This window comes from Tupaia chinensis, unplaced genomic scaffold (genome assembly GCF_000334495.1).
Source record: "Tupaia chinensis unplaced genomic scaffold, TupChi_1.0 Scaffold144247_1, whole genome shotgun sequence".
Lineage (NCBI taxonomy): Eukaryota > Metazoa > Chordata > Mammalia > Scandentia > Tupaiidae > Tupaia > Tupaia belangeri.
Window position 1 is genome coordinate 1,730,419 of NW_006204105.1, and position 13,547 is coordinate 1,743,965.

The window sequence follows — 13,547 nt, forward strand, 5'->3', positions numbered from 1 at the left end:
AAATAAAAAGTCAGATTTTTCCTTGTCTTCCATTAGATTGCCGAATTTTTGTGACAACATCTGTCTGTGTTTCCTACTGAATACTTCCCTTCTGGCTAGCACTCCATCTGAGTCCCAGCCCACATAGCCAGCCAACCTCATTTACCAGTCCCTTCATGGCAAGGGAAAGGGTATTGCCAGCCAATCAGTATTCTCATGGGTCAAGTTTAAGTTTGCAGATTAATAATTCACAAACCAAGGTTAATACACAGCAGGGAAATGCTTACAATGAACTTGCGCCAGGTCTAACTGTATGTTACTATCTTGTACTGATTGCTTCCATATTGGTTTATTATATTGGGCCTTCTTGGATAACAATGGTTTCAATCAAGACTAAATTCACCAGCACCTTTGGGCCCTGGACATTGGGCAGCTGAGTCTCTTTCAAGAAGATGAGCTCCTGAGTGAGAAATGCTTCTGACTTCCCACCCTTCATCTTCAGCCCCTGCAACAAAATTTCTGTACGACTTTATGCCATTTCCTTGGAGACTACACTCTCTAGAGTTTTCCTTATGGGAACCAGGGCTTAAAAATAAATCTAAAAACAGGAGAGTACTCCATTCCTTGCTCTATTACACAGAGGCCCCCCTCCCTTAATAAAATATAAAGATTAGAGTCCTTCAGCAGGGTTCCAGGAGCTGCCAGTTCCCCATCAAAACAGGGTACCCTGATAACGTTCTCTAGCCCACGTTTCCTTAATGCTGTCATTTCCAACTAAGAAGGTTATTATTCGGTATGCCTGTTGCCAAAACTCATATAAATCATAGTGTGTACTTTGCAAGGTTTAGATTTGATTAATTTTTAAAAATTTAGAAGCCACATGAGTGGGGTTTGAGATTAGGGGTGCAAAGATGTTTAGGAGCAGCCTCCCCACCAGCCTTCAGATTGAGATGGATGAGGAGCAATACTGGGTTTGAGCTGCCCATAATTGAAAAAGTGTGTGCCCAAAAATATCATATTTATCCTGCATTTCTATAATACTAAAGCATTCCATTAGAACCTCAATACAGAGAATGTCTTCAACTCTGTAGGTCCCTGAAATGCTCAGTGTAATTTTCTTTCACTTTCAGAAGGTTAGGAATGTCAAAGATAAAAGGTATTGAGGACGAGGAGTAGGATCAATTCCCTGAAGGGAAATGGTCCTTAAGCTTCTCTGGGAAGACAGCATAAGACTGGAGAAGAGAAGCCTTATGAGCGAGTAATGGGAAGGAAAATGTGATCCACACAAGGTCACTCTGATAACATTGGGAGACTCTGCCTATAGTGTCCACAGCAGTCCTTCCAGGAGCAGCCCTGGGCACAGCCAGAACTGCTAGGTGCTCAACTCCAAGGTCTCCAGGTCACACTACACACTATAATTTATGTGAGTGATGTGGTTCCTGAAGTTGTGCGACATGATAGTTGTGGACAGTAGAAACCAGAGGAGAAACCAAAATACAGGCCTCTAGGGTAGGACCACAGGTCACCTGGCCCTCTCTAAGCACTGAAACTGTCAGTGGCACCCACAGAAGCAGCCAAGGAATGACATTTATATGAGCATTCTGCAAATGCTGAGCACCTTCTCTGTGCAAAGCCTGGTGTATGGTGTGAGGAATACATGTATGTTATGAGAGTTTTCCGAAAGAAGGTATGAGAATGATGACAATCTCTTTAGCTGGCTGTAACTTTGCTGCTCTGCTACAATTTTAAGATGCCGACACCTATTCTACTGTACATTTCCTGACAAGTGATCCCTGTCCTTTTCTATCTTACCCTCCCTTATTTCCTTAATTCCTTTTATTTTAAATGACATAACATAGAGCATAAGATATAAACATCTATAAATTGGAACATGGAGTTAGAATCTCTCCAGAAATTTACCTTTGTTCTTTGTTCCCCTTGGAATACTTATATGTTGGCATTCAAAAGTTCTACTAGTGTTTTCATGTGTGTGTGTGTGTGTGTATATTCACACTCATTACCTAAACACAAATAACTCACAGAGGACATTCTAGTTAGGCAAAGACCCATATAATAACAACATTCAATGTGAATCATAAATTAAACTTAAGTATCCCAAAATTGACAAGAACATTAACATGAGATTTTACAACCACTGCAGAGTTATTGAGTGTAAATAAGAATCATGCATAGAGGCTAAGAAGAAGAGTGTTATGATATTCTTAGGAAAAGAAAGGGAGTTGTTTTCATCATTTAATTTTCTTTCTGTTTTTTCCTTTTGAGAGATTTTTGCTGTAGGCCACATGCGCTCACCAGAGAGACAGAAAGTGAGAAATCACCCTCCAGGGGGTATAGCCATGCCACAATCCCTTCTCCTTCATTCTCTGCTGGTGATTTTGGTGGTGCACACACATGTATCCAGCGAGAGTTTCAAACTGCCAGGTCTAGCACTCGAACTGTGGTAAACCATGTGAGAATCCAGCGCTTTAACCACTGTGCCACCTGCTGGCCCCACCTTATATACTTTTCTTGAAGTATAATGCAAGCCCTAAAGAGAAGACATCAACTAGTACTAGAGTCATCAGTATTTTGATGACTTATTGTTCAAAACTTGTGGAGTTAGTAACACAGAGAACTAAGGAACAAATTAACAGACCCCTACCAAGTGCAAGGCTTCCAATGGGCAGTTTGTAGCTGTCAGCACATAAACACTACCTGGGGAACTGCTAAATGTATGGCAATCCTGGCTCCCTGAGGTCCTGAGTGAAGAGGTCTGAGGAGTGGTTTTGAGTGAGGTGGTCAGAGAGCTACACTGAGCAATCTGTGTGCTCAGTTAACACCTATGACCAGGAGTGGATCTACATGAAGGGCACACATGGGCTCATATGACTACCCTTACAACATATTCATAGGTTTAAACTTTTCTAAAATAAAAGATAAAAGAAAGCAAAATACAAAACCATCCTTTTACCATGTGCCTAAGTCTCTAAATACCCCCACGTATCAGAAACATAAGCAAGTAAGACGAAAGGCAGGGGTTGGGATTCTCCTCTAGCCTCCAATTCTCGGCTCCGTCTGGCTCTATATGTACACTGAAATTCCTTCACACTTGTTGAAAAGCCACAGAGGGGATGCTTAGTCAGAATTCTGGTCACGTTATCTCAGACCAGGTGACAGACTGACAGCACAGACCAGGGGTGCTTTTGTCCTGGACCCTCTAGATGACAGAAGAGGGGCACAGCCAGGTCCACAGGTGTAGATGCTCCACATTGCTGGGCTGCATTTTCCTGCTGGGTGAGATACCACAGTCAGAAATTCTTTTCCTAGAGGCTAAGAACCCAAACATATGTAACTGATTAGAGCTAATATCTCATTTCTAATTCCATTGATTCCTTGAAAAGAGCAATTCCCAAAGACCATGACTATTCTTAGCAATTTCAACTCCTCCCCCACAACCATCAGTGCCTCTGAGAGAGGAAGGAGGCAGCCTGTGGGGATTCTTGTCAGATGGCAGTGAGGACTCCTGCCTCCCTGTGTCAGGAGGTTCAATCTCCAGAGTACACGCCTGCAGTCTGATCAACACAAACGGGCCCATGGATCTCTCTCGCCTGCCCTCTTTCCCAGTTCCAAGACAAGCTGTGGCAGAGCCACTATTAATAATGGGAAAGTCCCTTCTGGGCTCGAGAACTCTCCAACTTCTACTTCCAAAGTATGTTCCTTTTCCCTTGTCCTTTAATCTTTCTGTGGTTTGACAGGAATCCTCTCCACTGCCTTTGTTTTATATACCACAGAAAGTAAAGGAAAAGCTCCATCCATCCAAATCAAGTTTAGTCCTCAGAGTCGATGTTTCAGTGCAGACCTGGCAATATCCTAGGGGCCTGATCCTTGTGCCCCTCAAAGGGAATAGAACCAAGGAAAGAATGGTGCTTGTTTGACTTGCTCAGTCAGCCTGTTAGGGTTGCGTGGGATTCCACAAAAAATGCTTTGGTGGGTCCTTGGGGTGGGAGTGGGATTGGGGGATCACTGAGTATCTGTTAAACTGAATTGAATTAATCCCATGGAAGCCCCGTCAGCACTTTCCAGGTGTAGCCTGCCTTAATCTGTAAGAAGCCAAGTGACTTCACAGTCAGTGTCTCAGACCTGCATAAATGATGTGATATCTAGTTGTAGCACAGCCACCATGTTGCTAAGTGACCTCACACAATCTTCTTACTTCTTTGGTTATCATTTTCTACCCCAGTGAAAACAAATGTCTTGAACAGGAATTACTTAATATTTTCTATGACTTCGTTCAGTTCTAAAGAAATAAGAATAAAGATCTAATACCAGTTTTCTCTTAAGAAAAAATTTCTACCAAGTTGCCAAAGGCTGCCATATATTTTTCATCCTAGTCTCCATTCTTGGCTTGGAAAACAAACTGTGTTGAATGCTACCTCATGGTTCACATTCATACAACAAAAATCAAAGCTTCCAAAACCAGTGCTGGGGATAAAATGATGATAAATGGAAACTAACTTTATCATCCAAAAATACCTCCTTGAACTCTGAAGAAATATTGATAATAACTCTCCATCTGCTGAATAAATCAGAACAAGACTAGAGATTCTACTCAACATTATTTGAGCATGGAGGATAGCCAGTAAAGTACTAGAGTTTCATGAAAACTGATCTCAGGAGAACTGACATAAATAAAGCATGTCAAAGTTTTAAAGAGGAGAGTGAAAATAAAAGGGATAGCATAAGTGTTTTCTGTTTATTATTATCTTTATTGTAAAGAACTCTTGTGAAGGAGCACAGGTCTAGAAATCAAGAAGCTCGACTTTTAATCCAGTCTCTACCGCTGATTACCAACTAAATTTAGGAAGATCATTTCACTTCCACATGCAGGCTACCTTGATTGGTGAGGTTCAAGAAAAAATAAAATAAAATATACTTTAGGAAAAAAATAGAGCTGCTTAAGACAAAAATAATCTACCTGGTTGATTATAAAAGATTACACTTGGAGGAGCTTTCTTCTATTAATGGCATGGAGTTACATAATAAGTGCTTTAGGGTGCTCCCTCAGGTTGGCACCAGGCTGGAGCCCAGAACTCCGGTCCTGTGGGACTTTTAAGGGATCTGGGCTCTACTTGGGCTAAGCAATGAGACTTACATAGGAGACAGGGGTGAGGAAGTATGGGGGGTGGGTAGGGGGGAAAATGGTGTGGAGAGATTGAGAAAGCCCAGTTCATTGTTTACTATCATGATTCCTACAAGGCTGTTGTTAAGGCCTATTAGTCCCTCCATTCCCCGATAAGTCACAGATCATTTGGATAGGGCCCAGACATTTAAAAGAGAAGTTGTTAACTCCCCTGGCTTCTTACTCTATTCCATCTAAATACTGTGGGGAGAGCCCAGGTTCTTCTACAGTCATATCAAATTGCAGGGTGGCCCTGGGTGACTGATGGTCTATTGGCATTTGGAGTATGAGTGCTCAAGTTTGGGAGCCTCAACAGTTTGCAGAACCCTTGGCTTGTATATAGATTCTTGGTGCCTCCAGTGAATATCTGTTATGTTTCCCCACCCCCCCCCAAAACAATGTAATAAATGTAGTCTACAGTTTAAACAACTAATCAGCCATATAAATGGTCCAAAATATCTTCTGAGGCTAAAGTAGGAACAGCTGTAATGATTACAGTACATAGCTGGAAACTCAGACTGGGATAAACCCAATAATTTATAGGTATCTCTGCATGTTTATATAAATGTGGTCAAATGCCAGGATTGCTAGCATGTACCATATGGAAAATAAAAATTATTCTTTTTTTTGGAAAGAGATGCTCTCTTAGATATTTTATCTAGGAAAGAACATGAAAATATACAGCATAAGAAAGTAGGACATGTAATCTGAGCTACATACAATAATCTTTCAAAGTTCAATACCATAAAAAATTCTCCTTTTCAAAAATCATGTTTTTCATGTTTTTCTTCTTTTTCCCTCTTTCCCAGATCCAGAAGCTTAGGCTGTTACTCTTAAATTTCTGGGATTATGGTGGGAAGGGGACTGGAGGAGTGTCAAAGATTGTGTTTGATTTTCTAATATTAATGCAGGGTAAAGGGGTCCCCGAAGAGAAAGAAAAAAGAATTGGGCTGTCATTTGGCTTGTCAGTCATGACACAGGCAATTTCCACAGATTTGGGAGATTGGATAATAAAGTTGGATTATTTGGAAAAAAAAATCAGATATTTCAAAAAATTATAGAATTTTAACATTAGAAGAAAATTTAATTATTGTTTTATTTTACAGATAAAGAATTGTTCTCCAAAAAGTAACAGAGGCAAGACTGCCACTTCAGTCTGTGTGTAGAGAGGAAAAATAATAAGAGGGTGAAGCAAAAGAGAAAAGATACTTGTTTATCAGAGAGAGACACACACACACATACTTAGGAGAGAAAGAGAGAGGGAAAATAAAGAAAAATCAACAAGACTTGAGAAAGAGAAAATGGTAGTCTTGTACTAGTACAAAAGATAGCATAGTTGATGCACAAATATAACAAAAATAGCATAGTATATGTTGAATGGTATTCCCACACTTCCCTTTTATTGATAACTTCTGCATAATAAAGCAACACTCCAACTTACCCAATGGGACATCTTGTAAGAACCCAGATTTCTGGATAAGCATTGGAAAGCTTGCCACCAGCTTTAACAATAAATCCTCGTTTAATTTGGACCATGAAGTTTAATATGAGTGACTAGAAAAGACCTGAGAAATTATCTTCTCTTTTTCTGTTTTCTTTTTTTCCTCTAAACTGCACCTAAACCATTCCAGAGAGATGAAACCCTCTAGTGATTCTGTTCTCAGAAGGAAGTTGAATGCCTTGCAGCATCTGGCCTGGCGCCCTCATGTTGTCACAGCCCATAGCTCATCTTTCCCTGTGCCCTCGGCAGCTGATCTGAATAGAGAGTATACATGAACTTCAAAGGAAGCTGGCAGAATGGAGTTGGGGCCCCACTGCTTTAATCAAGATGGATTCAAAACCTTTGCTTATCAAGTAGAAAACTGAAACCAGCAATGGAGAACTAATTGACACTGACTAAAAAAGAATGGCAATTGTAAAGGTGCAGGGAGCTTCAGAAGATGATGCTTAAAGTGGGAATGCCCTCCTAATAGTTGATGATGGATCAAACTCACTTGTTTCCATAAATAATACTAAGGAGAATAAAATAGCCTCTTATACAATGAGATGAGAAATATAAGAAAATATTCAATAGCTCAAAACCAGTTTCTACCTGCATGTCACAGTAATGATATTCTACTCTCCTTGAACGTGGGGTCCTCTGCTCAAGCTTCTTTGGCCAAGGCATCACTGTTGCACCAGTGGCCACTCCTCATGGCTCTGGATCTCAATGGGACATAAATCAACATTCTGCTTGCTTCTTCTCTCCGGGGGTTCTACTTCATATAGGGACTATCCACTTGGAATGTATCAAGTAATCACTAGGGTTGTAGGTTATTTTTCCCCAAGTTGGTCTCCTTCAGGGGAGCACTGAATATGGCATACATATCTACTCAAAAATGTAAAGATAATGGGAGAAAAAGAAATTCATCTGTTATTCCTTTATCCCTGCACAGTGCTAAGCACATAGGTAATATCTGAGCCTCTTTCATAACATATATTGCCTTGGGGGGTGTGATGGAGTCACTAAGGTGTTATGTTCCTTGCTGAAAGGATACTTAAAATCCACTCACAAGTCTTCCAGTACCAGAGCAGGAATACAACGTGGGGAAGAAGGAAAGTAAGCAGAAGAGGTCCTTAGAGCTAGTCCTGGCCATGAACGTACTGAACCATTTCATGGATAATTTCCCTTAGCTCTCTCCTCCATCCAAGGCAAAGAAACATGATTTCTAGGATCTCCACTTCCCTCTCACCCTCATATAGACATACAAAAAAGAATTGTTCAAAAATAAGACTCAAAGAAAGAGATAAGCACTAACAGATTGTCTTTCATTCTCACTTGCGTTTTCTCAAACTACATAAACAAAAAATTACACTCTTTCTCTCCTCGAGTCTGCTAAAGCTTCTGTCCAGTTCTCTCCACATAAACATGACACAGAGGCACTATGCATAATACTTCCAAACTTTTCTCTGACTTCTAAAGGGCACAGGAGAAGTGAAATAAGGAACCTCTAGAGAAAACCAGTAACAAAAAGCAATCTCTCTTGGAATATATACAGTATTAAAAAAGATATTCATCAGAGAAGATATCTAAGTCATCAATAAGCACATAAAATATGCTAAAAATCACTAGTAATTAGGGAAATGCAAATCAAAATCACAACGTGTTACCACTTCACACTCACCAGGATGGCTAAAATAAAATAGTGAGACAGTAACAGGTGTTGTTGAGGATATGGAGAAATTGGAATTCTTATATATTGCTAGCTGGCATAAAATTTTCAAGCAACTTCTTTGGAAAAGTTTGGCTGCTCTTCCAAAAGTTAAACATAGAATTATATGACATAGATTTAATGCCACTAAATATACATGCCAGAAAGTTAAAAACATATGTTCACACACATACACAAATGTTCACAAGAGAATTATTAGTAATAATGAAAGGTAGAAACAACCCAAATGTGTATCAGTTGATGAATAGATAAGTAAAATTTCCTATATCTATACAATGGAGTATTATTCAGCCATAATGAAGTATTGGTACATGCTAAAACATGGATGAATCTTGAAAATCTTATGAGAAATAAAAGAAATCAGACATAAAAACCCACTAATTCCACTTAAATGAAAAGTTTAGAATTTAAAAAATTCATAGGGACAGTAAGTGGACTAATAGTTTCCAGGGGTTGGTGGAAGGGAAACAGTAGAGTGATTGCTAATGGATTAAGATTTCTTTCAGGAATGATGAAATGCTCTAGAAGTAGATAGCAGTAAAAGCCACACAACCTTTTGGATATATTAAAAACCACTAAACTGTACACTTTAAAAGAGTAAGTCATTAATATAAATAATATATGTGTATATGTGTATGTGTATATATATATATTATATATGTTATGAAATATATATAAATATAAATTTATATATTATATATGCTATGAAATATAGATGAGTTTATGTATATATTATATATGTATTTATATATGTATTCATATATATGTTATGAAATATATATATGTACTTATAAATATATTTCAACATACACAAATCTATAGCATTTCTGTACCCCAACAATAAACGGACTGAGGCAGAATTAAAGAAAGCAATCCCAGGGGCCAGCAGGTGGCGTGGAGGTTAAGGACACTAGACTCTCACATGCCTGATCATGGTTCAAGCCCTAGATCTGGCAGCTTGCTTCCTCTCTCTCTTTCTCTTTCTCCCTCTCTCTCTCTCCCTCTCTGGTCAAATTATAAAGGATGGAAGGAAGGAAGGAAGGAAGGAAGGAAGGAAGGAAGGAAGGAAGGAAGAAATAAATTCAAATAAGATGATTTTTTTAAAAAAGAAAAGAAAGCAATTCCACTTACAATAGCCACCAAAAAAATGATACTTACAATAATAAAATACCTAGGAATAAACCTAAACAAAGAAGTCTCTACAAGGAAAACTATGAGAAACTAAAAAGAGAAATTGAAAATTATACAAAAAGTGGAAAGAAATCCTATGTTCCTGGGTTGGAAAAATAAATATAATCAAAAAGTCTATTCCACCCAAATTAATTTACAAATTTAATGCAATCCTGTTCAAATTATCAGAGTTATTCTTCACAAAACTAGAAAAAAGCAATCATAAAATTTGTCTAGCATCATAAAAGGCCCTGCATTGCCAAAGCAATTCTGTGCTAAAATAATGAAGTAGGAAGTCTCTCACTCCCTAACCCCAAAACATTATAAAACTGTGATCATCAAAACAGCATAGTATTGGCACAAAAACTAGCATGTAGACCAATAGAACAGAATAGACACCCCAGAAATAAACCCCAAAACACAGCCAACTGATTTTTGACAAAGGGCACCAGACAATCCAGTGGGGAAAAGAAAATCTCTCTAGCAAATAATGCTAGAAAAAATGGATATTCACTTGCAGAAAAATGAAACTGAACCCCTATCTCTCACCAGTAACAAAAATCAACTCGAAATGGATCAAAGAGCTAAACATAAAACCTCAAACTATAAAACTACTGGTGGATAACACAGGGGAAACTCTTGGAGACATCAGAGTAGGCATATTTCTTAAATAAGACTCCCAAAGGCAATAATGCCAAAAATAGACAAGTTAGAGTATATCAGGTTAAAAGGTGCAGCAAAAGAAACAATAATTAGAGTGAAGACATACCCTTGAAATGGGAGAATACATTTGCAAAAGATGCCTCAGAAAAGGGACTGATAACCAGAATATAAAGGGAATTCAGGAAGCTTACTCACACACACAAAAAATAATCAATCCAATCAAAAGATGGGCAAATGAGCTGAACAGACAATTCTCCAAGGAAGACATGAACAGCCAAAACAAATATAAAAAGATGCTCAACATCCATTATCACAAAAGAGATACAAATCAAAAATACAATGAGATACCACCTAACCCCCGTCAGAACCGCTAAGATTAAAAAAATAATAATGATAAGCACTGGCAAGGCTGTAGTGAAAGTGAACTCTCCTACACCATTGGTGTGAATGTAGATTAGTATAGCCATTGTGTAGAACAATACGGAGATTCTCCAAAAACTTACAAATAGAACTACTATACAATTCAGCAATTCCACTCCTAAGAATCTACCGAAAGGATAGGAATACACACAGTTGGAAAAACACTTGCCTATTCATGTTTATTGTGGCATTATTCACAATTGCTAAGACATAGAGTCAACCCAAAAGTCCCCGAACAGATGAATGGATTGAAAAAGTGTGGCACTTGGGACCAGCAGATAGCATAATGGCTACGTTGCTGGACTCCCATGTAGTCGACCACAGTTCGAGTCCTGGACCCAGTGGCTTAAACTCACACCGGGTGCATGTGCGTGTGTGCCCAAGATCCCGAAAGGAGAATGGAGGAGAAGGGATTGTGACATGGCCATCCCCCCTGGGGGATGATTTCTCGCTTTCTATCTCTGTCTCTCTTTGTCTTTCTGGTGAGCACACGTGCCCTATAGCAAAAATCTCTCAAAAAAAAAAAAGAGAGAGAGAGAGAGAGAGAGAGAATATAACTCATATTAAGTGTTTCTACCAAAATAGAATAAAATTGCTCTATACCTTCCCCTCAAAAACCAATTCAGTATCTTTAAAAGATGCTATAAAGTCAACTATTTTTTTCTGAAAAATCATAAAACTTAAAAAAAAAAAACTTCTGTCTGCCTTTACTATGCAAATTTTACTACTGAAAAAACAAAAACCACATGGGGATCTAATTGAAATATTTCAACAAATTCATGAAGAAAGAGTGAAAGAATTGAATATCACTGCAATCCCAACACATTAAGGGATAATGCACTGCACATCAATGACTCCTGACATCACAAATCAGAGACACTGAAACATACATAAGGAAGGGTACATCACCCCTGAGTTCCTCATGCCTCCACCCAAGAAAAGAACATGCCTTGGGCTTTTATTATTTTTTTAAGAATTATTTTATTTATCATTATTATTATTTTAAATTTTCTACAGGAATGTGTGTTCACCAGAGGGAGGAGAAAGTGAGAAAACAAGTCACCAGGTTCAGGACTCCAACTGAGGTTGGCCGTGTCAGAGCCCAGTGCCTTAACCACTATACAACCTGCTGGCCCCACATTGAACTTTTAGATACAACCATAAATATAGAGGTTGAAACACACTAACCTTTGGGGAAGCAGTCAGCAACACTTAGACTGTAGGAAACTCTAGGTAAGTGATCTAACTTCTATTCTTTTCTTTTCCTTTTTAATTGTGAGAGAGAGAAAGTATCCCACCCCCAAGGTGACATGGTGGTGCCAGTCCTTTTTCCTCCATTTCTCCCTCCTGTCTGGATTTTGGGCATACAGTGCACACTCACCAGGCATGTTCTTCATGCCACCAGGCTGGGATTAGAACTACATTAGCCACGTGAGATCCAGTACTCAGTGCCCAGCACTTAACTACTGAACTATGGGCCAACCCTCTGGTCTGCTCTTTATATAAGTTGTAAAGAATAAGGAGATAGAAGGAAATCTTTGGCTTAAATGATAGTAAAAGACAGGCCGGGAAGAAAACACTTTCATGGCTCCTGAGAACGAGTTATTTCAAAGAAAAAAGAGAAATGAAGATTTTCTACTGATAATTCAGCATCCAGCCCACACATTCGAGTGGTAGGAAGCCCCTCAAGCCTTCTATCTGTCTCTGTCTCTCTGTCTCTGTCTTCTCATTTTTTGGTGATTTTTCATTTAAAAATTTTTTAAGGTAAAGTATTTTCTCAGCTTTCAGCTCCTCCTTTACCTTTATCTTGTTAGTAATCCCCTCTCCCCCTCCCACCCAGGAGAGGCAAGGGACAGGCCTTCAAAAGAAGACACCTTCATGGCTCCTGAGAACTGCTGTGTGGTTTTCTATTTTTTGCTTTTTAAAAAAAATAATAATTTTTTTCATTTTTTTCCTTCTTTTTTTCTCTGTTTCTTTGTTGTTGTTGTTGTTGCTGTTTTTCTCTGTTTCATTTTCTTTTTCTTTTATCTTATCTCTCTGCTCTTCAATCTCTATTCACTGTGTTTCTAGATGGATCTAAGGGAATTACAGCCAAACTTCCAAATACTATTAGGGTTAACAAATTCCTTAACATCTACTGAATCTGTTGCACAAAGGTATCAAAACAGAATGGCAAAGAGATTCCAGATCACCTCTTTCTGCACATTCCTGAACACTCAGATTGAACTTCAAGTTTAGGATCATCTATCCACCAGATGACTAGAAATCACCACAAGGCCACAAGAAATATGGGAAAGCAAAAAATTACCTCTCCTCCCAGGGAAAAGAATAACTCCCTCTTTATCTACAGACAGTTTAATGGAAATCATAGAAATGTCTGATAAAGAATTTAGAGTATTCATAATGGCAAAGCTAACAGAGATGAAAGAGAAGAGAGACAATGAACTGCAGAAGAGAAAGGAGAAAGGAGCTGACGAGTTCCGGGAGGTGAGGAAATTCTTGCAAGATCTAAAAGAGGAATTACACACTTTAAAAAAAAAAAAAAGAATCAAATAGACCTGTTAGAGATGAAGGCTATAATAAAGGAAGTCATAATCTCCCTTGAAAGTATTAAAAGCAGATTAGATCATACAGAAAATAGAATCTCAGACATAGAAGATAAAATTGCTAGCCTAGAAAAATCCACCATGAAGACTGAGAAAATTTCCCCCAAAAATGAGAATAGATACCACCAAACATCCAAACATCCAGATAATTGGCATCCCAGAAGGTGAAGAGACTCATAACGGCATTGATGATCTATTCCATGAAATCCTGCAAGAAAACCTTTCAAACCTAGAGAGGCACTCAAAGATCCAGTCCCAAGAAATACAAAGGACCCAAATAGAATCAACCCAAGAAGATCTTCTCCAAGACACATTATA

General features: G+C 38.7%; 1 pseudogene; it reads left to right on the plus strand.

Moving 5' to 3' along the window:
• Positions 1 to 890: 890 nt before the first annotated feature.
• The window catches only part of LOC102480553 (ninein-like protein), a 16,396-nt pseudogene continuing 3,739 nt past the window's right edge, over positions 891 to 13,547 (plus strand).